Source organism: Pezoporus occidentalis, unplaced genomic scaffold, assembly GCF_034315485.1.
Source record: "Pezoporus occidentalis ecotype Australia unplaced genomic scaffold, CSIRO_AGI_Poc_V1 ctg127, whole genome shotgun sequence".
NCBI lineage: Eukaryota > Metazoa > Chordata > Aves > Psittaciformes > Psittacidae > Pezoporus > Pezoporus occidentalis.
In genome coordinates, this window is record NW_026913071.1 from 659536 (window position 1) to 682618 (window position 23083).

The 23083-nt window shown below is 41.0% G+C and overlaps 2 long non-coding RNA genes across 2 annotated transcripts; both read right to left on the bottom strand.

Moving 5' to 3' along the window:
* Positions 1-543: 543 nt before the first annotated feature.
* Positions 544-2716, bottom strand: LOC134158152 (uncharacterized). Its single transcript, XR_009962613.1, has 3 exons — positions 2570-2716; positions 1726-1835; positions 544-639 (listed from the first exon to the last, which is right to left on the bottom strand). It is a non-coding gene; the product is annotated as an uncharacterized LOC134158152 (long non-coding RNA).
* A 16900-nt stretch (positions 2717-19616) lies between these two features.
* On the bottom strand, positions 19617-22875 carry LOC134158171 (uncharacterized). Its single transcript, XR_009962626.1, has 2 exons — positions 22297-22875; positions 19617-20418 (listed from the first exon to the last, which is right to left on the bottom strand). It is a non-coding gene; the product is annotated as an uncharacterized LOC134158171 (long non-coding RNA).
* Between the last annotated feature and the right edge of the window lie 208 nt (positions 22876-23083).

Here is a 23083-nt window from a genome sequence, read left to right on the forward strand (position 1 = left end):
AACCATAAGAGCCTAATACAGAATTGCAAATTATAATCTAGTATTTTTTCCATCTTCCTCTGTGTGTTTTTATATGTACATACATATATGTGTCTGTTTTTCTATACATATATATATATACAGAATGACATTCACTCTGAAGTGTGTGGGCATACAGTGACACATTGAATTTTCATGCTTTAGCAAAACTCTCTAAAAAAAATTCATCCTTGTCTGAAATATTGCAAAGATCAGCATTGACCACTGTGTTTTACCCCTTTATTAGAAGATTTTTAATTTCAGGGGTGTCAACTGACACTGCTAAGGCAATTTTGGCCAAATGATGACCCAGTAAACATGAGCTTGGTAAACTGCCCTGTTCTCTCCCAGACACTGAAGCATGCAGCAGAACAGGAAAGTGTGTTTTCCCATCACATGATCTTTCCTGTGAAAATAAAGTGGTTTAATAAGGAAAACTCCTAGCATAGGCCCCAGGAAACAATTTGGGAACATTGCACAGTAGGGATGGGGTATCCTGGATCCCTCGCCTTGACACGTCAAAAGGGGGACTTCTGTTTTCTTAGGCTTCTCTATGCACAGCTGGGGGCCTGCTAAAGCTGTAACATTCCTAATGAGAGCATGGACAGTGTCTATGTGTCACTCTACAGAACATCAAAGAAAGTATATGTTTATGAACATGCAGAGGAGACTCATGCTCTTGTCAGTACTATGATGTATAAAAAGGATCAGAAGAGCCAAGTTAGAGAAAAGGCTTTTTCTGTGGACTTAGGAACTTTTTTTCCCATTCGTTAAAGTGTTTTATGCAGTCGAACTTTAGAAGCCAAGAAGGGGGCGGGCAGGAAATCAGGTTGGATGTGAGGTCTAAAATGCATTGGCTGAAGATCACTAGAAGACTTATGGTGAATTTTGTGCAAAACAAAAAGACTTCTACTACCTAACTGTACTGTGGGATAAGAAAATATGGAGTGAAATGAAGATATGTCTCTTGAAAGTATTTTTTTTCTACTGAGGATTATATAAAATCCTTCTTTTTTTTCTCTCTGCCAGTTGACTTATAGTCCAGATAAATAGAGTGCAAACACTCCTAGCTCCGAAGGATGTTCATTCTTCTATCTATTTTTTTCTAAGAGAAAGGATGACATGGAACTTCCTCTTCAGGGTTATTTTCTGCAGTCTGGACCTTTTCTTGTCTTCAGTAAGTTGTAAAGACTTGTTTCGCTTTTCATCAAATTATTTCTTGGAAATCATTATTATTTTTTTTCCATTAAAAATTTGATACACTGAGAGCTTTCAAAGTAGATTTCCATTGCAAAATTGTTCTAATGGATATATTTTGTCCAGCCTGAAAAAGGATACTGACACTTGCTGTGATAAAGAATGGTAAGGAAGACTATTCATGCCACCTAATATCAGCTTCTAAATGAAGATTTCAGCAGTAGCAGTAATAGGCTTCCATTGAGTTAATGGAGCAAGGGGATCTTGCAGAGACTATTTATGAGAACTGGATTATGTGCATCTTTCTGCTAGCTAAAGAGGGAACTTCAGGTTTCATGAATCCTACTTTCCACACAAAAAAATCCCAACCATTCTTGGTGCTGCAAAAATGGGGATAAGTGAGCAATATTATTTCTTTGATAGCAGAGAGAGTGCCCTGATGTTCTTCCCTGAGAAGGAAAAGAGGCTGTGACTTCTTTCCAGAAGATGACATCCCTTGGGCACTTACACATGTTATGTGTAAGGATGCTGTAGATTCTTAATTCTGAATTTCTTAATTGTTTTTCATTCACCTTCAGATTTCAACAGGACAGCTGACACCAGACATGCCTAAGCAGAGACTGCATACATGGCAATAATGAGACATGGTACTGACTGATACCTACACAGCAGTTTGCAGCACATCATATATTCCTCAGCTTCAGACCCTAACATCTTCTCTGGAGTTTCAAGGAAGAAAAATTCACTTGTTGTTGTCTCTATGGTATCACAAGTGCTATATGGTTGTCTGGTCATAGCAACATAGAACTTTATGAATTAATTTACCTGCAGAAAGACATGATATATGAAATTATTTCATCCTTGAAGGAGCTTAGTTTGGTGGCTATTAGGGGTGAAAACAACCTATAACTTTAGAGCAATCTAACAGGCTGAGAACATAGGGCCCAAAAAGTCTTTTTACTGCTGCATAGTTGAGCAATGGGAAGGAGAAACTTGTCCCTGATAAAATATAAATGAAGTTCTCTACCTTCAAACCCAGCCAAAATCTATCCTGTGCATCAAAAGGATGAATTGCCTCACTGCTCAGCCTTGGTGCAGCAATGTATACCGCGGATCTGAGCCAGGTCAGAATGTATACTGAAAATCTCCTTAGAAAGGCCCATCTGAGTTGTTTCCCTTGTGGCATCAAGTAACTCAAAATGCCCACGCTGGCTGGTTTCCAGCACACAGAGTGCCTGTAAATCCCTTTGAAGTTGCTGATAGATGCTGGTACTTATCCCATAAGATAGAAACAAAATTAAACTTGATATGGATTTATTAGAGATACCATTTCATGTGACATACAATGACCCACCTTGCCTTCGTTCCAAAACGAAGTCTCACTAATATCCTAGAGCATCCCCTGGGATTTTTTTCAGGAGGCACCAGGACTGATTCATTGGACAACTCCTGCTCTTCTCAAGCATCCTGAGGTGCTTGGCCAAACCATACATTAGCAGCACCCACCACTGCCCAAGCCCCTAATATCATTTACTGCTTTTGTACTCCTGTTTATGACTTCTTCCCTGCATATTCCCATGGCCAGCTAAACATGCCTCAAGGATGCACATTATTTTCCAGAAGCCGTTATCTGTGCTTCTGCACTTCAGGAAAGGCAAAGGTGTCACAGGTCGTGTCAGCCATACCCAGGGAGTTGGTTTCTTTCCTCCTGCTAACCCCCATGTGCTAATTTTACTGGTCATTTTTAGGCAGACTCTCCTCCAAGCAAAGGCTGATGTATCCCACGTCGTTAGAAAGAACATTGCACAAAGCACAGGGAAATATAATGGCTGCATGGGAGTGAAGAGCAGCAGCTGTGTCAGCGTGGTGCTCGCTATAATTACACACCCAGGTTACTTTATAGCACACTGCTGGGGTGCGCAGGGTGAGTTATTGTTTCAGCAGTGGTGCATGAATCACCGCCGGCATACTCGTTTCACTCAGAGGAACTATGAGTAGCACTGAGATAATGTTAATTTGTCTGTGTTAATGGGGAAAACTGTTGGGTTTGGTGTTTTGAATACCTCGTGCAAGGGCTGCAAGTCGCTTCTTGTCACTATGAAAGCAACTACCAAATTAAAGGGCTCGGGGAGAGTGCTATCAGTGTGAGAGTATTGTTGGACTCTTTCTCCTGGTTTCATAATTAATTTTGATTTTGCTCTGTAGAATTAATTTTAACTGGCTGAGAATGGTCAGTGGTCTGGAAAATGAGTGCTTGGTGTTTTACTTCAGTATTCCAGCAGTTTGCACTGCAGCTTTGAGCAGACTGGCCTGGAGACACAACAGCTCAGGACAACCATATCCTGGCTTGCATAGATAGATAGATAGACAGATACAGGTATATAGATACAAATGTCAGCATATGTGAGCCTAATGTTAATTCTTAGCACTTCATAGAGTAAGCTTATTCATTACAAACACCCAGCTGACAGATGTGCTGGGAGGGACTTTCCCTGGTGATGTAGCAGCAGTGGGATGAGATGCAGTGTGAGTGCTCCCCATTATGTGAGAGCAGAGCTCCCCATGGGTGCTGCTGCTGGGCCTTGCTCTCTGCATCCATGTATGGGGTTTGGCCAATGGCACGTGTGTGTCTGGTGCTGGGAGTCACAGCGACGTCCCCAGATGTGAGAGGCACGGGCAAAAGTGTGAAGTGGGAGCAAGCAGCATGAGTCAGCCAAAGCAGAGTATTTAGGAGAGCTCAGGAAAGTAGCAAAAAGCTCTGGATAATAACATGTAAATATAGATTTGCATGAGTATCTTAAAAATGCATGTGTCTCATTCTTGTGACTAGAAGGCAAATTGTTTGAGCAAGTGTTACTCTCTGAATATTGTTTCCTCTTCAGGGGAAATATGAGGCACAGGGATATTAACTCATCTTTTTGGAATCACTCAGCAGATTCAAGGTACATCTCTGGAGCTGATCCTGGACTGGATTGTTTCAGTCACTGTGTCACTGTGAGGCATACAGTAACTTGAAAAACATTATATTTCATGATTAAAACCCATCTTCTAATGGTCAACACCTCCTATAAAGACAAATGTCATCCCAAAATGTCAATATTTTAAGAAATAAAAGTCACTTAATAGGTTGCTATGAAGAACATTACTTTTTTTACGAGGCTTGCTTCCCTAATTAGAGTTACCAGGGATTTACCAGAGCAGTCTTAAAGTGTTTATGGGAGACATTGAACAAAGTAAATACAGCGTTATGCTAACAGTGAATGTCTCCCATTATTAGTCATAGCTAGTGGCAAAGTCTGTCCATTTACTCCTGATTGTGGACGTGTCCTTGTGTCTGCAAAAGATAAAGGGGAATTTTTTCTTTCAGCTGAAGAAAGTTGAATGGCACAAAGCTAGCATAAAAGCAAAGCAGAGCGACTGTCTGGAAGAGGCAAATGTGCTTGTCTTCCTTAATAGGAGAAGAGTTTCATGAGAAGTCTATGGTGTGTTTAGAAGCACTTGGGTGTCCAGCACAGATTTATTCACAGTAGCTGAAATGCACATCAAAAATACCACAAAACCTCCTCAAAACAGAAAAAAATAATTGAAGAAAACAAACAGCCAGACCCCAAAAAGCCACACAATACTTTTTGGTCCAGATAAGTTCTCTGAAGAAACTGCCAGAACTATTTCCCTACCAATCTGCTTCTCTGTGTTAGTTTGTCTTCCAATAGCAGCAGACAAAACTACAATGACTCTCACATCTGTTAGGCCATTATTATTTCATGTGTAGGGGTGACATTGCCCCTGGATGATGCACGGTAATGACGCATAATGGCCTGGTGACGCGAGTGGGCTGGCTTCTTGCTCTCTGTCAGTGGGAGTCTCGGCAGCTGTGGCTGTTGGGTGAAGAGGGGAAGAGAAGCAGCTTTCATTTGAAATTGCAGTGTGACATAGCAGTGATATAATTTTCAGGGCAAGCAGAAGCATAGAGGTGTCATCATGCACTTGTGGGGCATTGAATAAGCGTCGAGGGCATGAGGAGGGCCATAGAGTGTATAAGGACTAGCTGATGATAGCTGAAACCACTATGCAGATCCAAATAAGCTGTGTAGAGCTCTGCATGTGACTTGGTGCTTCAAAACAGAGACTGAGGCAAAGCCTCAAAAACATTCTGTTTCTAGCCTCTTATGTGAAAGAGAGTGGCCCAAGATTGATCTTGGTACAAGAAAGGGAAGAAGTCAATTTTCTTTTTCTTTATTGGATTTCTTATAGAATCTGAGTGCTGCTTATCAATGCAAAGGAGGGAAACAATGTATTGAATAATAAGCATATTAAAATTTTCTTTATTGGGAAGATTACACAGGATAAAAATCTTCTCATTTCTATTCTTCTGCTGAGTTCTTAAATTTCCCTCTAGTTTTGCACCATATTATTTTGCCAGGCTAAGTAAGCTGAGCTGCTGCAGCTTTCTCCAATGTGATTCGTATATCTGCTACAATTTAACTCCATCTTCCTTTAACCTGTGGAAAAGAAACTGCATGCTGTCCCACACATGTCCCCACACAAGCCATTTACAACGGTGCCTGTACTCTCCTACCACTATTGCAAAGCCAGATATTACTGGGCTCTTAAAACAGCATTTGAAGGTCAATATATATCCACATCATATAAGCTATATTATAATCACAGTTGCTTTTTGCATGGGGCCAATCCCCCTCCTTTCCTGCCAACCCCAGCTCCTCTGGTGGTTACTGTGTAGGGGTTTATGGCCTCCTTCACAGGAAACGAGGTCTCCAAGGCCCTGGTGGGTGATGACTTATGCAGCTTTCATTTTGGGTGCTCTCTTACAGGGCTGCATGTGAGCGTTCAGTTGCCATCCTGAAGCATTTTGATGCGTGATTTAATGGGAATACCGTTATGGCTGTATGCACTACCATGGGTCAGTTCTGCCATAAATATGGAGGGAGACATCTTATACCTCCCATGTGAGCTACTTCTATCCCTTACGTTCCTCAGACAAAAGTGGTAATTTTCATTTCCAAACTCGCTTTTGAATTGCTCTTCAGCACTTCTGTTCAAAGGTTACAACATCTGTTTTCTCTGTGGCTCCTGCATGAATTGCCTTTATGAGCATAATCTCAACCCAAACAAGATTTATTAAAAAGAGAAAGAAAAGGAAATTAAAAAAAAAGAAAGAAAAAGTTTATTTAACATTTGACACAAATTTATTTACATTCCTCGTGAGTTAAACTGTTCAGCTGTGTGATAAAAGTAAAAAGAACTACAAATAGTTTACTTTCCATGAAAATCAATTTTCTGTCTATTCAAATCCTCTGTTATCATGAACTTTCTGCCTAGAGAGAGATGTGGGTATCTTACTTGTTTCTCAGCATTTTTTTTCTAGGTAAACACAGAGTAGAAGCTGAATCCATCACTTTCCCTGACAGCTGGCTCATTGAGGTTGTTATCTTAAGTGTGATTAACAGCTGCTTTTCAAATGCTCATTTACCCGTTTCAGAGACTTGTCTTGCAGAGCTTGTAACAAGTCAGCAGAGCAACTTACCCAGGCATCATCTTTATTATATTTTCCTTTACAGCAGTTTTCCTTTTGAGTCCATTTTTCCTGCAGACCTTTTGGCAGATCACTGGACTAGGCTTAACATTTTCCCAGTCTGAATCTTCTGGGTTTTTGGTTATGTTTATAGGAGACAAGTTAGAGTAGGAAACCCTGAGCTGACCATCTCTAACTTTCTGATAGTTGAGATCTGGAGTCAACCCGAGGTCTGAAGAATCTCTGCTGCTATGAAATAGCACAGAAAATGCAGCTAGTCTTTGTAGTTCTAACAGAATTTCACCTATTCTCAGAACTCCTAAAATACAAGAAATAAAGGGAAAGGACCATAAGCAATGCAAAAAATGAAGGGAACTGACTAAGCATCCACACAACCACGGTGTTTAAGGAGCATGTCATCTGAGCTGCATGGCAGGTATGCAACTAAACGTACTCTTCACCCATTAACTTCTAAATCGGGTATGAAGGCAGCGGACTGCTAAAATGAAGAAACTTCAGCTAATGATGTTGTCTTGTCCTGGCCTACCATGAAGTAATAATGCAATTAGGAGAGGCAGTCTGACTAATAAGCAGATTGCCATTGTGGGCTGTAGGAATGATTTTCTCACCACTTCTCAGAAAATGGAGGGTTTTTTTCTATGGGGCTGAGCTGTACAAAACCATGTCCTTGTCAAAATCAGGCAGAAGGCAAAGGATGTGTGCTGAGACATGACCTGGAAGATGCTGTCAGGCTGATGGTGATGCTCTCCTTGGCAGTCTCTTCCGGAGCACTTCACCTTGTTGACACTGAATGTGTGACCAGCCCAGCCCTGCACATGGGTTAAAGGGGAACTGTAAACCAGATTTTGTTTAATGTGTGTGAAAGGATGTTGCAGTCCTGCTCCCAGTTTGCTGGCCCCCATGCATGGGCACCTATGCAGGCAGAGATGGCAGCATTTCATTCCCTGTGTCTCTTATTGACTCCTCAGCTTCCTCTTGAGCCAGATGCCTTCAGGTATTATGACATTAAAAGGCAATTGCTCCCAGATGGCTTTAGCCATCTCAAACTTGCATGTCTCCAAGGTATTTCTTTCTTCTCCCTTCAAAGAGGCACCGCTGGTGGAAGATTATTGTGTAACCTCATATGAGAATATGATGAATCTTTCTGCTGACACCTCTCTCACTGTTTGCCTTAGTCAGCTAACCTGGACTGGTGTAGTGGTTTGACCTTGGCTGGTCACAGGTGCCTACCAAGCTTGATACACCCCTCCTCAGCAGGATGGGGAGGAGGGGATAAAAAAAGATGGAAAAAAAACCTCATGGGTCAAGATAAAGCCAGTTTAATAAAAGCAAAAGCAATGGCCACACATAGAAACAAACGAAAACAAAAGATTTATTCTCTACCTCCCACAAGCATGCAATGTCCAGCCACTTCCCTGGAAACAGGGCTTCAGTATGTGTAGTAGCTCTGGAAGACAAGTGATGTAATAAAGAATGCCTTCCCCCTTCTCCTTTAAGTTTTCATTGCAGAGCAGATGTCACATGGGATAGAAAATCCCTTTGGTCAGTTGGGGTCAGCTGTCCTGGCTATGTCTCCTCCCAAGATCTTGCCCAGCCCCAGCCTATGGGCGATAGGGAAACGTTGGAGAGAAGCCTTGATGCTGTAGAGCACTGCTCAGCAATAGCCAAAACACTACTGTGTTATCAGTCTCTCTCTAGCTGCCAATACAAAGCACAGCGCTATGAGGGCTGCCGTGGGGAAAGCTAACACCATCTCAGCCAGATGCAATACAACTGGACATCAACTTTCTCAGTGGCTAAGGTCAGGTGGAAGAAGAGCCACCATGGATATTCCAAGGCCCAAATTCTTCTGTGGGATTAGCAGCCTTGGAACAGCACCCCATTTAGAGAATATGAATCATGATTTCAAATGTTTTTCAATGTTCAAGGTTTTGGGTTGGGATAGCTGCTGCTAAAAGTGCATGCTAAAGCCTCCTCTCATGGGCGGTAAATTGACTTTGGTTGGGCTGAAGACCTGGCTCCTAGTTGTGTTCTTTTCTTTGTGATAAAAACAGAGCTCTTTATTGCTGAGCCTCAAATGAGACTTTATGAGAGAAAATAGCATTTGGGCATGTCTGCTCCTTGCTCCAAATCACCCTCCCACTGGTGTAACCACTGTGATTATTGCATGCTCCCCAGAGAGCTGGGGACAAGCAGAAACATGGTTGAAATGGAAGCCCTTATCTGTGCAGGGCTGAAGTCTCATCTGTCAGGACAGTCCTGCTGATCCAAAGCAAACCGATTGCTCTTCTAAATGGCTTTGAACTGGGGAGGGTTTAACTGTGAAAATAAAGCACTCCAGCCGTGCTTCTCCCTGTTTTCCTAAAGGATGAGGGGTCCAGGCCTTTATGTGGATCTTTTCACACAGTTCCATCACTTTTACCAAAGCAAGAGCTGGCAGCTGTTTTTATGGGGAAAGCTGCACAGCTTCCACAGTAGTTTAGTTTTTCAAAGCAGTCTAGGGGATTTCATACAGATATCTTCCATTTGCTTAATACACCCTCACTTTAATGAAAGATATGTGTCTGAATCCTCCAGGCTGCTTTGGAAGTCTCAGCTATAGGGTCTAATTTAAAACCCGCTGAGATCAGGTCTCTCCACTGACGTCAATTGGACAGTCCCAGTGTGCAGGATGTTTCTTTGTCAGATGTGCCTGTAAAGGCAGAACCTAAGCCTGCTCACAATGACCCATTCTTCATTTCAGGAAGATTTTACTAGTTCTTACTAATGGCTACAGCCATAGATCAGTAGCATTTTCCAGGCTGCCTGGTGATGAATGATTAAACAGCCACAAATACAGTGAAGTCTTTAGTGCAATCACTATTAGAAATGAATGGGGCAGGGGGGTAAGGTTGCTTGAGAGACATCTGTAGTGATTACAAGGGTCAAAGAGGATGCCCAGAAACAGAGAAAAGATACTGAGATGGTAGCTTAAAATGAAAGTAAAGGCCAGAAACATGTTTTATGCTTTTTTTATACACATTAGTTTCTGGGCTACTTCATCTACTTCTGAAACACCCAACATGAGCTTCAGCTTGAGAAAGAGCAGTAGAGAACACTGATATTCTCAGAAGTACAGAAGTCTTTCAGGGACCTGTTTGCTTTTACTTTCAAGCACTTGAGGTTAAGCTGCTTGTCAGAAAAGTTTCCCCCCCAGATCAGACTAGCAGGGACTGTTTTCATTTGGAAATAAGAAGAAGAAAAAAGAAAGAAGGTCATGGGAAACATGGAGTGCTTGTTTTTCTTTGCATGTGGGATGTAATGGTGTCTCTCTGGTCCCTCATAATTTTCAGGCAGTGGGGCCTGATTCTTCTGCAGGCAGGAGGACGTAGCTTTGATATCCACAACTGTCCAAACTGAGGGTCTTACGTTCTTTATGAGCTGATGGGGAGCATTTGGTGTTTTTGGACCATGAAGAATGTAAGATTTGAATCTTGTGAGCCTGGGGAAGCACTGCAGAGAAACAGAAAAGGTCCAGGGAAGGGGCTCAACTTATCTGTGGCTCTGGCTGTGTTCACAGCTGAGAAAGAGCAGGATGACTGTTCAGCTGCCAATTGACAGGTTGAGGGGTTTAATTCATAATTTAATGGATTAAGTCACCAGAGCACTGGACCACTTATTAGCTCCAGAAAGTTGCAGAACCTGAGGTTTAGGTTATTCTGAATTTCTTGCCATCCCTTTAAGAGCAGGATAATTAACAGCTGTGCATTGTAAGCAGCAGACAAAATTTCCACAGTTTTTTAGGTTTTCATTTGTCTTAGGTTCCACATTTTAGGTTTTCATTTGTCTTTTTTTCCCCATGAGTTTTTTCCACATTCTGATCAACGAGCAACACTCATCTATTGGAAATGACTGCAACTGAGAATGGAGCATCATTATCAGGAGGTATCTGTGGGCTGAGGTCATGGTCCTGTGAATTTAAATTGTGCAGATGTATGTTTTCAGACCTCTTCTCAGCTCTGGAAATGTACTCTATCATTAGGAAATTCCAGGAATCACTTGACAGGTCTGGGTGTGAGGTGCAGAACAAAGAACCCATTATTTCTATGAAAAGAAATCAACTTCTTGAACATTTCTCATGTTTCCAGGCTTTCCAGAGGGACTTGCATCAAGAAACTGTACCCATTTGGGCATTTGATGTTATGTTCTTTAGCCTATTTTACTAAAAAGAATATGAATCATTTGAACATCATCAAGTAAATCAATGAATCTAACTGAAACTGCAGAGAGTTCTCTCCTACACCAAAAGCAAAGTCTGCTCCGACAAGGAGTTAATTTCTCAGCAATGTGATGTTACTACACTGGTGGTAAACAGGATTAGGTGGTCACAGAATACAAAAAGGGGTCTTCCACAAAGCTGGAAAACAAAGGATGCCAAATTTAGGAGAAATATCCAACTTGGCACTGCTTGCTTCTCTCTAATTGTAGTTCTAATGATTCACAGTCAGATATTTTGGATTTGTGTATGTCTGTCTACGTACGCATTCGTAACCACTTATATCTATACTGTCACACACCTCCCCCGCATCGTTATTTAGGAGCATGAATCCAACTTGTGATTGCAGAACACCCCCCTAATATTTTAAAAAGCAGTGGTAAGGTGTCAGAGAATTGTTATGACAGATTGTTATGACAGGTTAGTCAGAAAATTGACGTGTTAGAGAGAAGCATCATACCCATCTGAACATGCTGGAAAACTGACAAGATTGCAGTTACATGTACAATTTGGAAGGAAGTATATAGGCATATATACTATAATCCCACTATAAGACTTCTGGCTATGTTACAGTATTTCTCCATATATCTATACGGAATTAGATAATCTTCAGGTCCTTTCCAACCCTAGCTATTCTATGATTCTATATGCAAGTCTCATCTATTCTCTGGATTAGCTGTCACAAGATAAAAACTAATTCTGCCCTGGTGACTTTAACAGAGCTATCCAAGTTCATAACAGCTGATTATGTGTTGCACTATATGTATAAAATAAGCATCAACATATATCTTATTTCTAAGGTATTTAGGTTGTCATTTTGGAATTCAAACTACTTTCAAAATCTCAGGTGTGATGTCAGTTCCTCTAATTTTTCCTGCCTTCAGTGCAAGGAGAATATTTACCTGTGTGTCTGGACAACATAATTTGGATTGTAGCTTTGATGTTATAGCATCAACAACCTTGATTCCTTCCAAAGATGCTGATTTGGATGGCTCAGAAAATTGTTCTTAATCCATACATATTTTCTGTGTAAATTGAAAGAGCTGCTGTTAGTAATAAAAGGTTGTTTTTACACTTGTTCTGTAGGTAGCTTTGGTGTTTAGGATGTTCTCTACAACCCTATATATGCATCAGTAAAATCAGCTTTTTTTCTTATCTCTCCCAGAACAGAGATACAAATTTGATGTATCAGAAGATTGTGCTGCTGCTTTTCTTAACATGCTTATCCCACAGAACAAAAAAAACCCAAACAACTTACTTTTTTTTCCCCATTTAATTTCTGTGGCTGTTTGGTTCAAACTAACACACAGAGAAAAGCAATAACATGGATATCAACTGTAGGGGAAAGAAAACTCCCACTCATCAATGCTCTCTCATACTACTTTTACCAGATTTAATTTCAGGCTACCCAATTTTTATCCCATCTCAAGTATGTCATTTCATCTGAAGTTTCTGTGGTATTAGAAGAAAGAAGAGCCAGAATCTAACATTTATAGATAAAGTCTCATAGCCTTTCTTTCTCATCCTTGTTTTTGTTTTTGTTTTTGTTAATACCCTTCCTGTTTTCAGAGAAGCAGAGCAGTTTCTCAAACAGTATTGCAGAGAACAACTACTTGGGGACTGAGCCATGTGCCGATATCTGTGCCAATTCCCTGGTAGGGCAGGCAGCTTTTGAACCATACCATTGCTAATCAAACAATCTGGCAACATTCTGCCAACCCTGTCCTTGTCATCTGCTGCTCACTCTGCACGCACACTCAATTAGCTCGGCATCAGATTCTCCCTGCTGTGCGCAAAGTTTCTCTTTCTTTGCTACCAGCCAAAGGAAGCAGGGATGGGCCGATTTAAAAATCTTGGCTCATCTTATCTGCTCATGACAAATATAATGCTCAAGTTAGTCTTGCAAGTCACTTTTTCCTAACTCAAAATTACTTTCTGCAATAGCCTGTGACATATTTTTATTCTGCTTTATATCTTTCTAGCCCACTGGTCTGTTTTTAATATCCCAGGCTCACTTTCCCAGCCTCTTTTTTAGGGTTTCATTCTGAAAAGGGGAACAGTTTAGGAAAGTGTTTAAGTAGACAAGCACGTTCCGCTGCTTTCAGGACAGTTACCTGTGTTTTTAAAGTTCAGTTTATGGTCATGTCATGGAATTAGTTTTCTCTTCTCTTCCTGAACATGAAGTAGTGCTATCTCCTCCTTTGCATACAATGGCTCTCAGAGGTTTAGCTACCTCTTTCCTCTACAGTCATTGTTCCCTCCTTGCTTCTCCTTCTCGACACAAAAAGCAGAGCAGGAAGAAGATTATGAAAGCAGAAATCCCCTTGGGCAACTCATACCCAGGATGAAGAATTACTACTCATAAAGCACTCCTGGAATCATTCCCATGTGCAAGGAAAGGTCAGTGAGTGTGAAGGCCTGTGAAGAGCTTTTCCATAGGGGTTGATAATTTTCAGTGACATAAGGCTTCCCAAGAGTATATGGCAAAAGGAAAAGTGTCTTGAAAACCAGCAACTCATTCTCTTTTGGGCTAAGGCCACCCTGTCAAGTTTGAGAGCACAAACAGGGCTAAAAAAATCCAGTCTTTTGATTGCATTACTGTTAGAAACAGGCCACATGGGTACTTAACCTCATGGCGATGGACATCAGGCATCTAAATTTATTTTGAATAAAAGGGATGCCTGTGGATAACAGGCATCGGATCTAGTTTCTGAAGCAGTGACTTTATACTTTAAAAAGCAATAATTTTCAAAACATTTAAAAGGGCTGAATCATAGAGATTAAGCCTTCACAATAAATATATGGATTAAATATTGTTAAGGATCATGGAATTAGGCTGTTTTACCCATCCCTGATAATACCTTAGTTAATAAAATATATAGTGACTCTGCTAGTACCCGTGTGGACTATTTCTTTGCACTGGATTGAACCAGAGCAATGGGCAAGAGTACTTTCAAGGAAATGCAATGAATAGAAGGTAACATGTCCATCATAAAGCAGATACTTATAAAGAACAATAAAGACCACAGATTTGCTGTTGAAGTTGGAACCTTTTAGGTAGAACTTCCTTTGGCCTTGGATTGAAATTGTATCTTGCAAGGGGATGTTGGTTCATTTTTTCCTGATACCTACACCCTTCATAGACAGGAAGAAAAAGCCAAACCCTACCAAACAAATGCTATGGAAGCAAAAAACCCCAAAATTCCTGAAAAGATTGAGCTGTCACAGAGAAATCTTGATTTGGACCAGCTGGTGATTTGCTCTTAAGTTGAAATCTTGTGATTTAGAGGACAAAGTGGGGGTTAATATCAGGTCTGTAAATGAAAACCCTAGGAAGACGGTTACATATATTTGTGGAATAGACAAGCAGCTTTTAAAAACATTCCCTTCGAATAAAAACCTTGAGACCTGCAGTTTCAGTGATTCAGCTAATAACAACAGTGATTGATTTAGCTGAGAGCTCAGAGGAGCAAGTTGCTGCTATCTGACAGTTTTGTTGTGTGTCAGCCAAGTTGTGATAACTCCCTCTGAGCAAACTGGGTTATCGTATGTGAATGCTGCTTTTCATCAGCAGGCTCAACTGAGGGCACTCATGAGGGATCTGTGGCAAGGTAGGACCAGGCACACAGCCAGGTGCTGAGGAGCCGCTGACACCAGGTTTTTCTTGTGGCTGAACCCCAAGCTGCTCTCAAATCACAACACTTTTCTCAAAGCACCCCATTTCCAGGTTCTATCTCATCCATTTTCAGATGAGAGTAGTTGCAGAACATGAGGAATTCCACGTGCTTGCTGGCTTGCTTGACTGGCACCGGTTTCATATTCATCAAAAAAGAAAACCTAAGTTAAAGTTATAATTGGAAAATTTGTTCATTTCTAATGAAAAAAGTAAAGGTATTTGAAGGGGAACTCCTGATACAAAGCCCACTGAAATCAGTGGGACTCTTCACAGACTTCTGAGATTGCTGGGTTTTGTGATCTCAACTATCGCTATACCTTTGACTTAGAAGGCACATTCAGACCCGTTATCCATTTACTGCCAGGACTGTCTTGCCTTAATGTTAGTTATCTCAGGGAAAATATCACTCTAAGTTCACCTGCACATTCTTATTGGAGGACTCCACTCTGGGTTATGCTTTAACTTCTTTCTGTATTGCATTTCCTTGCAAATAACAAAGAGCAAGGCCCCTGTAAAGCAAACATGGTGTCTTGCTTTCTCTGCCTTCAGAGTGGTATGTTCCTGGCAAGTGATAATTCATTGAATACATTAAGCGGCATTATAAGCTCATTTTTTGGTAGCTAAAACTTGTTGCAATTTGGATCATTAAGCTATTCTCCATGCAGCATTGTCTTAGAAGAAAACATATTAAAAGGCTATAAAAATTGCTGATACCACATTTGTTGTATGAAAATAATGGCCGTCACTGGAGACAGAGCTATTGGATCTTGGCAAATTAACTTCACAGCTAACAATTAAAGCAACACGTCTACTGAGGACCTAGTTTTATAACTTGATTTACAGAAGTAAATTTCTCTATGAATTTCAAGCTTGCAATGCTGAATAAATGTAGAACATAAAGCCCCATGGAGCAAGGCCAACTTTCCCCCATCCAGGATCCTGTTTCTACGGAAGAGTATAAGAGCAGGGCAAACGCATCATGATATTTCCACAACTTTGGGAAGGCTGCTTTCCCAGATTTCAGTTATTTTCAGTTTGTATATTAGTGGAGTGGGAGAGGATGACCACAGCTCCCAAGGGATATTTCTTCTATGCACTTCTCCGGTTCCTTTTTGAAGCCATAAACTTTTATCGCCTACTAAACCATATATTGCAGCAAGGAGATCCATAACTCTATGTTGTGTGAAGTACAGACTCTGCTTTGTTTTAAACCTGCTCCCTGTTAAGAAACTATAAGCACCTCTTAGTCCATGTTTTGCCAGAGGTAAACCTTTCTTATGCCACACAAGATTTAATAGTCCTCTATCGCGTATCACCTACTTCTTCTTCATCCCTGTTCCAGACTAGGCACGAAATGGATATACTCCTGTTTCACATGTAAACTGCCTTACACCACCATAAAAGCATTGAGATCTTGTGAAATTACCCAGGTGAGGGTGAGTTCAACCATAAAAAAATACTGAATGTGGTTTGTAACCAGAGAACCTTACAATTGTAATAAACATACACCAATAAATTGTTTCTGCTCCCATGTCAACAATTAGCCATGTCTTAAGACTGAGATGAATATGAATATGCTCTAGAGGAGCTACTACATAGTTCCTCTATAACTTTCTTCTGGCTATGTGACTGTCTTGTAGCTACTGTAGCTGCCTAGTTGGGGAGGACTATGCACAAAGCAGCAGATACACCTCTGTCTCTCAGCCAACACCTTGGAATGATAAGTGGCTATAACTCCGATTCTTTTAAGCATAAAATAAAACTATGAAACAAAAACGTAGAACTGGATTTGAAATTCTAGTGAGAGAACTATCCCATGTAGCAGTATGTTTCATACTTAAGCACCAGTTTAAGTATGTCCCACCACTCAAACACCAGTTTAAGTGTCCCACCACTTCTGGGACAGGGAGTGAGACCCACTCGGTGCCCTGCTGAACCAGAGCAAGTGGGATAGAAAATTAGATTAACAACAAGAAGACAAATCCTCCTTGTGGGGAACTGTGAGGTGCTGCAGAGCTTTTTATAGCAGCGCAAAGAAGTGTAAACCTTCTTGACCCTGTGTGTCTTTCCATTAGCAAACATTTAAGCTGTGTGATATTTGACATTGCTTTCTGTAAATATGTAAAGGATCAGCCAGAGCCTTTTGAGGCTGGAACCTAGAATTCTGGGGGGGTTAGACGAGGTGTTTCTCCATTGCCTACTGCTACAGGGATGGCAGAAGTTTACTTTTTCAGACTTTCAACAACTATACAAATACGAAAAGGAAACTTTCTACTTGTTACGCCTGCAATGAAAAGGAAAATGAGGGTCAGGAAAATGCCCATGTCTGGGTATTAAAGGTTGTTTTAAACATCTCTGGACAGCTCTTTTCTGCAAATCCCATTCCTGTATATGGATAATTCTTTCTCTGTTGTTCATTCCTACTTTACATATTTTTATAAAGATGGTCTTTTGATGTATAGTTCTCAACTATGATTCAAAGCAAATACTGCATAAATCCCTATAGATTAAACAGCGCTGATTTAATTTGAAAGCATCTCAGGTGTTACTGAGCAGCTGAAGAGCTAAGAAGTCTGGCCAGAAGGGTGCAGATGAAGCTGGCTGTCTCAACACTGCACCCTAGATTACACCTATCATGTAGAACATAAAAATGACAGCCAGGAAACACATTGCATACATCATTCAGCTGGGAAGAGGTTTAATTTAGTGTTTCATGAAGAAGAAGGAAAAGGTCACATCTAATACACAGCAGAGAAGAAAAGTTTTTCCCAAGGAGATTTTGGCAGGAAAGGTCTCATTCAAACTTTTCTTATAGGACTTCGTTCTTTTTTCCTTGGGGAAAAACAAGTGTAAGTGAAACTTTTCTTACTTTCTTTAATTGTAGAACAGTTCCCCGTCAGGTAGAAACCAAAAAAAAAAAATAGTCAGAAATTGATGGACAAGATGCTTTCTTTTTGAAAGTAGCATCATCAATTTTAAATAACACCGAAGGAGGGAGTGCTACTTTAAAGTGAAAAGTAGCACTTAACTGTGAAGCTGCTACTGTCAGCTATTCGGTGATACAGCTTTTATAATGATTTCTAAGTGGGAAAAATAGTGAAAAAAATGACATTTTGAAATTTATTATATTAAAATAGTAGTGTTTGGAGCAAGAAAAAAAACCCACCTTTTCATATGAAAACTCATTTCAGCAGGTGATTATTACACCTCTTGCTATTAAAACAGTATTTTGGACTAGTCAGAATGGGATATAGTTCACCTTGTAGTATTAATATCACCACTGCCAATCATTCTCCTCTGAAAAAAATGCACCAAAAGTAGAACTAAACTCTGTTCTTTCATGGCTCAGCATTATAGAGGCATAAAGCAAAACCTGGCCAAAGATCCAATCCAAAGCCCATCAGAAATCAATGAAAAGCTTTGCAATGGGCTTCTAGTGTGGGTTACCTCTCCACTGACTATAAATGAGATTAATCTGTCAGACAGCAATAATACAGTGATATAATTAACTTGGTTTCAATACAATCACTTAAACTTCCATTAAAATTGATGAGTTTCTTTCAAGTGCCTTGCCATGATGCATTTTGTTGTTGTTTGCTTGTTTGCTGTTGATAAAAATAAATAAATCCTTTTTTGGTTAATTTCTGCCTGAACTGGTGATTGTTGCTGTAATGGGGTCTGACTTCCAGGGTCATGCTTGCAGATGTAGTGACAAATAGGGACAGCTGTAGATCAAGGAAATAACAGCCATTTCCTTAGCGGCGCCAGGAGCATGAGAACTCGATGCGGTATTGATTCTGCCTCAACAACTCTATGGTCAGAAATCTAGCATTAGAATAGGGATTGCACAAGTTTCTGAACAGAAATGGGCAGGTGGGGGGCAAATGTGGGTCCAGAGTCTGGAGATACCAGGACTTTGGGCCCCTTTCTTCCAAAAAACTCCCTGACAGACAGGTTTGTTTCATACCTCATGATTTCACTGGGCTTTGGAAACTCAATAGTTTTCATTGACTTCAGTGCCGTGGTCAAATTCTGCCTTCTCTTGGGGCAAGAACTATCAATGAGCAGTGTCTGCCTCCTCTGCTGCAGTCCTTTCTTTGTCACCAGAATCTCAGGACACTTCTGACTGTCTAGTTGTGACTTCTTTCTAGTCTGAATCTCATGTCTAACCAAGATGACAGGAAGGCAGAGAAGTTGTTTGCTCCTCTCTGAAGTATGCGATGCTTCTCACCTGCGCATCTTAACGGAAATTACAAAGAGCTGCACCAAGCCACAGCAGGGGAAAAAACAGCATTAAATAAGGATGAGTCTGTACGAAGTGGAGCTAAGAGGAACTTGGCAGGTTTGACTCCCATAGGTTCACGTGAGCACCTTCAGTTGCGATCCACTGAACAGCCGCCAAAGGTGGAAGTCGCAGGGGCTCTTTCCGCCTGGGCTACAGAGGAGGAGAGGCCAGAGTATGAATTTTCCTTGCATTCACTCCCTGCCACATTGGTATGCACATTAAGGTTTACATTCCTCTTCCCTTTCTTTTACTTTTCAATCTCTTTTCTGAAAATATATAAAAGAAAATCCAGTTTTCAACTGGAGACAATAGTCAAGGGCAGAATATAGTCAGCTTTTGGAGAGTCCTGAGATGGACTGGTTTTGTCCTAGTAAACTACCCATATTCTTTGAAAAGGCAGGAAATGTTTGAAAGTATGAAGGTCATAGTGCACAGTCACAGAAAAGTCACAGCATCGTGTTAGGCTGTATTATGATACTTAAGAGTTAGAAAAAGGCTCTGATAGATGCATCTTTAAGCATAAACATAGGGCTAAATAAATAATGGTCTTGTAAGAGACAAACTGAAGAGTCAGGAGAGGAATTTTGTTTGTGTTGACCTGGAGGAATTTGGAGAAATGGAGCAAAGGATTAAAAAAGTATATATATGAATTTTTAATCTGGGTAAGCTTACTCTGTTTTGACATTTTTTAACAGTTATTTTAATATTAAAATCTAGCTTCATTTTTAACAGGGTAAAAATGGCATTTGGAAGGTAATTAAATAAGAAATATTCCAGTTTGAGGAAGCTGGCATTAAGATGCGATCCTGTCCCTGCCAGTTGTTCCTTCCTGCCCCTTCTTCATCTCCAAGATATGCCGCATGGCACATTCACAGCCTTCAGCTGTTCTGGAAATCCACATGGAGGTGAAATTTGTGTTCATCCAAGAGAGCTTGCTGAGGTCTCACAAAGCTGATACCACGTGTATGGCTTCTGCTTTGTTCTACATGAGGAGCTCTCTGTATCAGGGACAAATCCTCCAGTATGTAGCCAGTATCTTACAGCCCCTTGTTACCAGAAGGCCAAGTTGGTCTCCTTTGCTTGGACAGATGATGACTGGGCTGGTACTTGCAGCCTGCTGAGCTACCTAGCATGGTACTTCCAAATGAAAAGGACCAGACATGGGGCAGTGGTCCAGTTTTGTAACTGTGAAGGAGCAGAAAGGGTACCGGTGTCAGGAGAAAAGAGTAGGCAGCATCTTTCTCCAAAAACAGTCAGGAAGTCTTTGCAGATTTCACTCAGCCTCAGTCTCATGTTTGCAGGAACCCTCACTTGCAGGTCCAACTTAACTAGTTCCTTCCTTTGTTTCTTGTCCTTTCTGGTCCTTGCTTTGTGCTTGCTTTGAACCCAGCTGAGAAGGCTGCATCTATTCATGTCCTGTTTTCCAGCAACACCTATTAAAACTGGAATAATAGGACTAGTTGGCAGAAGTAAGCAGGAGCTGGGGTGAGCAGGCAATAATGTTTTACTGCCCTGTAGATACTTGGAAGCAGGGTAAAAGATAGACTTCACCCTTTAAACTCTGGTTTAGGTCTCTTCTGCTTAGGATTCCCTTAGGATGTCTTCATTCTGGGAAATCTTTAATGTATGCCACGGTTGGCAAGGAAATGCCTTGTTAAATCTAGCTTAGTATTCAGCAAATAATATCCAAAAGGCTGAATGATGCTCTAATTAAAACCTATTTGCCTCAAACTTCCTCTGTATCCATTAACGTTCCTCTGCACTATATCCCTTGGCATTATCTCAGATGTTATCCCACCCCATTTCTCCTGCTGCCCATGGATTTGATACCAGCTCAGTAGGTCAGCATGAATTTTGCAGGGAATAGCAGGTCTTTAGGCTCTGAGCTCTGAGCTTGATACATGGGCTCAGTAAACAGAGGGTTTTTCACTGCTGAGCTCAGTCACAAGTACAAACACACTGGGCTTGCAGCATGGGGCAAAGTAACCGAAGGATGAGGGGTGAAATACTCTGTCAGCATTCTGCTCCAAGGCGAAGCCAGTTCCCGTTGCAGAGCTGTGAGCAGGAGGTGCTCAAGGCTATGAAGCCACTTGCAGCAGGGTACTTCAAGTGAAACATGCCTGTGAGACAGGGCAGGTTTTGTTCCTGGAGGTGGGTTTGGTGGTTAGAAGTAATAGATGGGCATGCCTAGCCCCTCTAGACATAACAAATCCTAAATGGGGATTAGTGGGTTCTGAGTATGGCTTGGATGCATGCGAGATGATTGTACTTTCTCAAATCCATTTGCATCTGATGTGATTGATTTTGCATTTTTGATGTGGTACCTTTAAAAATCTCCAACAACCTTCTTTCCCCAATATTTAACATGGTCAAGAGAAAAGAAAAGCTGAGTCCATGGTCCACCATGAAGACAGAGATATTGTCTTCCCTGCTGTCTAACATACCCTTACATCCTCTTTTTTGTCAAGCTTTCATGTGGAAGTGGAAGGGGCAGAGATCACCTTTCCACCAAGTGCCTGGCATGGGGTGGTACGGCTGAGTTTGATTTCTCAGCACTGCAGCCACTTGCACTGTGGCAGTATATAATTAAGGACACTAACAGTGTCAGGAGCAGTCTCTCGCTCCCAGCCCAGGATTAATGTCAGAGAGGATTGTATCATCACCGCTTTCAACTCATCAGCTCCTGTCAACTCTCGTGGGCATCTGAAGACTGTGTTGCCCTCCTCATGCTTTGAGGCCTTCAGGAGTTGAAAAAGAGGCTCAGAAATTATGTCCTTATCTGAAAGCTTTCTTTTCCACCAATTTATTAAAGGTTTTATATATATATATATATATATAGACACACACACATACAAAGCTGTCAGGAAAATAATCCGGTGGATATGAAGTCTTTAGGCCAAGTGCTAAAATTAAGTCATGATGTAACCAACATGGAGAGTATATTGGTTTCCTTGTATAACAGATTTATCTAGATGTATTAATTCAGCATTCAGGCATCCATGTGCAGCATGTCCTAGGTGACCTCTTCCCCCTCCACCACGTAAGTTACAGACTGAAATGCAACTAAAATGCTTGAGAAGAAAGTGCTGGGGAGGCAATTTCCTACCAACGCCTCCAACTTGGCACCCCGGCACACATTGTTGTTCCGCTATTGCTGTTAGCACACACAAATTACCCCATTTTCTATGACTGACACTAAAAATGCGCAGCTTTTGCTGAAAAAACAGTAAATAAGCTTCGGGGCCAGTTTCTTACTGAGAAAATTCATGCAAAGCATTATTTAGTGTTTTGTAAGACTAATCTGCATTTACCTAAGGGCTGTGGGGCAGGTTTAGCTCCAGGTACTTCACAGTTCTTCTGTGGCTGTGCTTGGCAGGCATCCGGATCTCTTAGAAACCCTGCTTTTGTGAGAGCTGCTGTGGGGTGGAAATCTCAGTTTTTCTGGTCAGCTTTGCTTTCTACACAATTATTTTCTACTTTAGCCTCAGAGTCCTTTGCTTAAATTACAACAGAAGATATGTTTAAATGTGTTTCATACTTTCCTTTTTAGTGCTGTCCTGCTGTGATTTACTGGACTCCGTTAAACACAAATCTCTGGCTGGAAAACCCAAGGCTGTGTGCTTGAGCAGAGGACAATGGTGGCTGAGATTTTATCGGGAAGGAGCCTGTCTTGTTTCAATACAGCTCATCCTTTAAGAGTGCTTGCCACCTTCTGGTGTGAGAAAGGATTACAACGCTTTACTCTAGGGCATGCTGAGGAAATCTACTGTAAAAATGCTAATCCTGGTCCTAATCCCACTAAAATGGATGAGAGATTCTCAAGATGTCATAATGCTGATTGGAGAGTTCTGATGTGAAGGGACTGATTCTTTATTTTTTTTTAGGCAGAAGGACACAGTGACTTCTGGCAAGAAACAAATAAAAGTGATGTTTTAACTGAAATATTTGATTTGATACTTTTTGCGTTGTTGGAGAGTGCCCTTTAACCATTACATAAAACATTCAGGAAAAGTACTGAAAGCAAGAATAATGAAAAATTAATCTTATAAGCAGAATAGGTACAAATCCTTCAAAAGGAAAAGAGCTTTGAAATTGGAA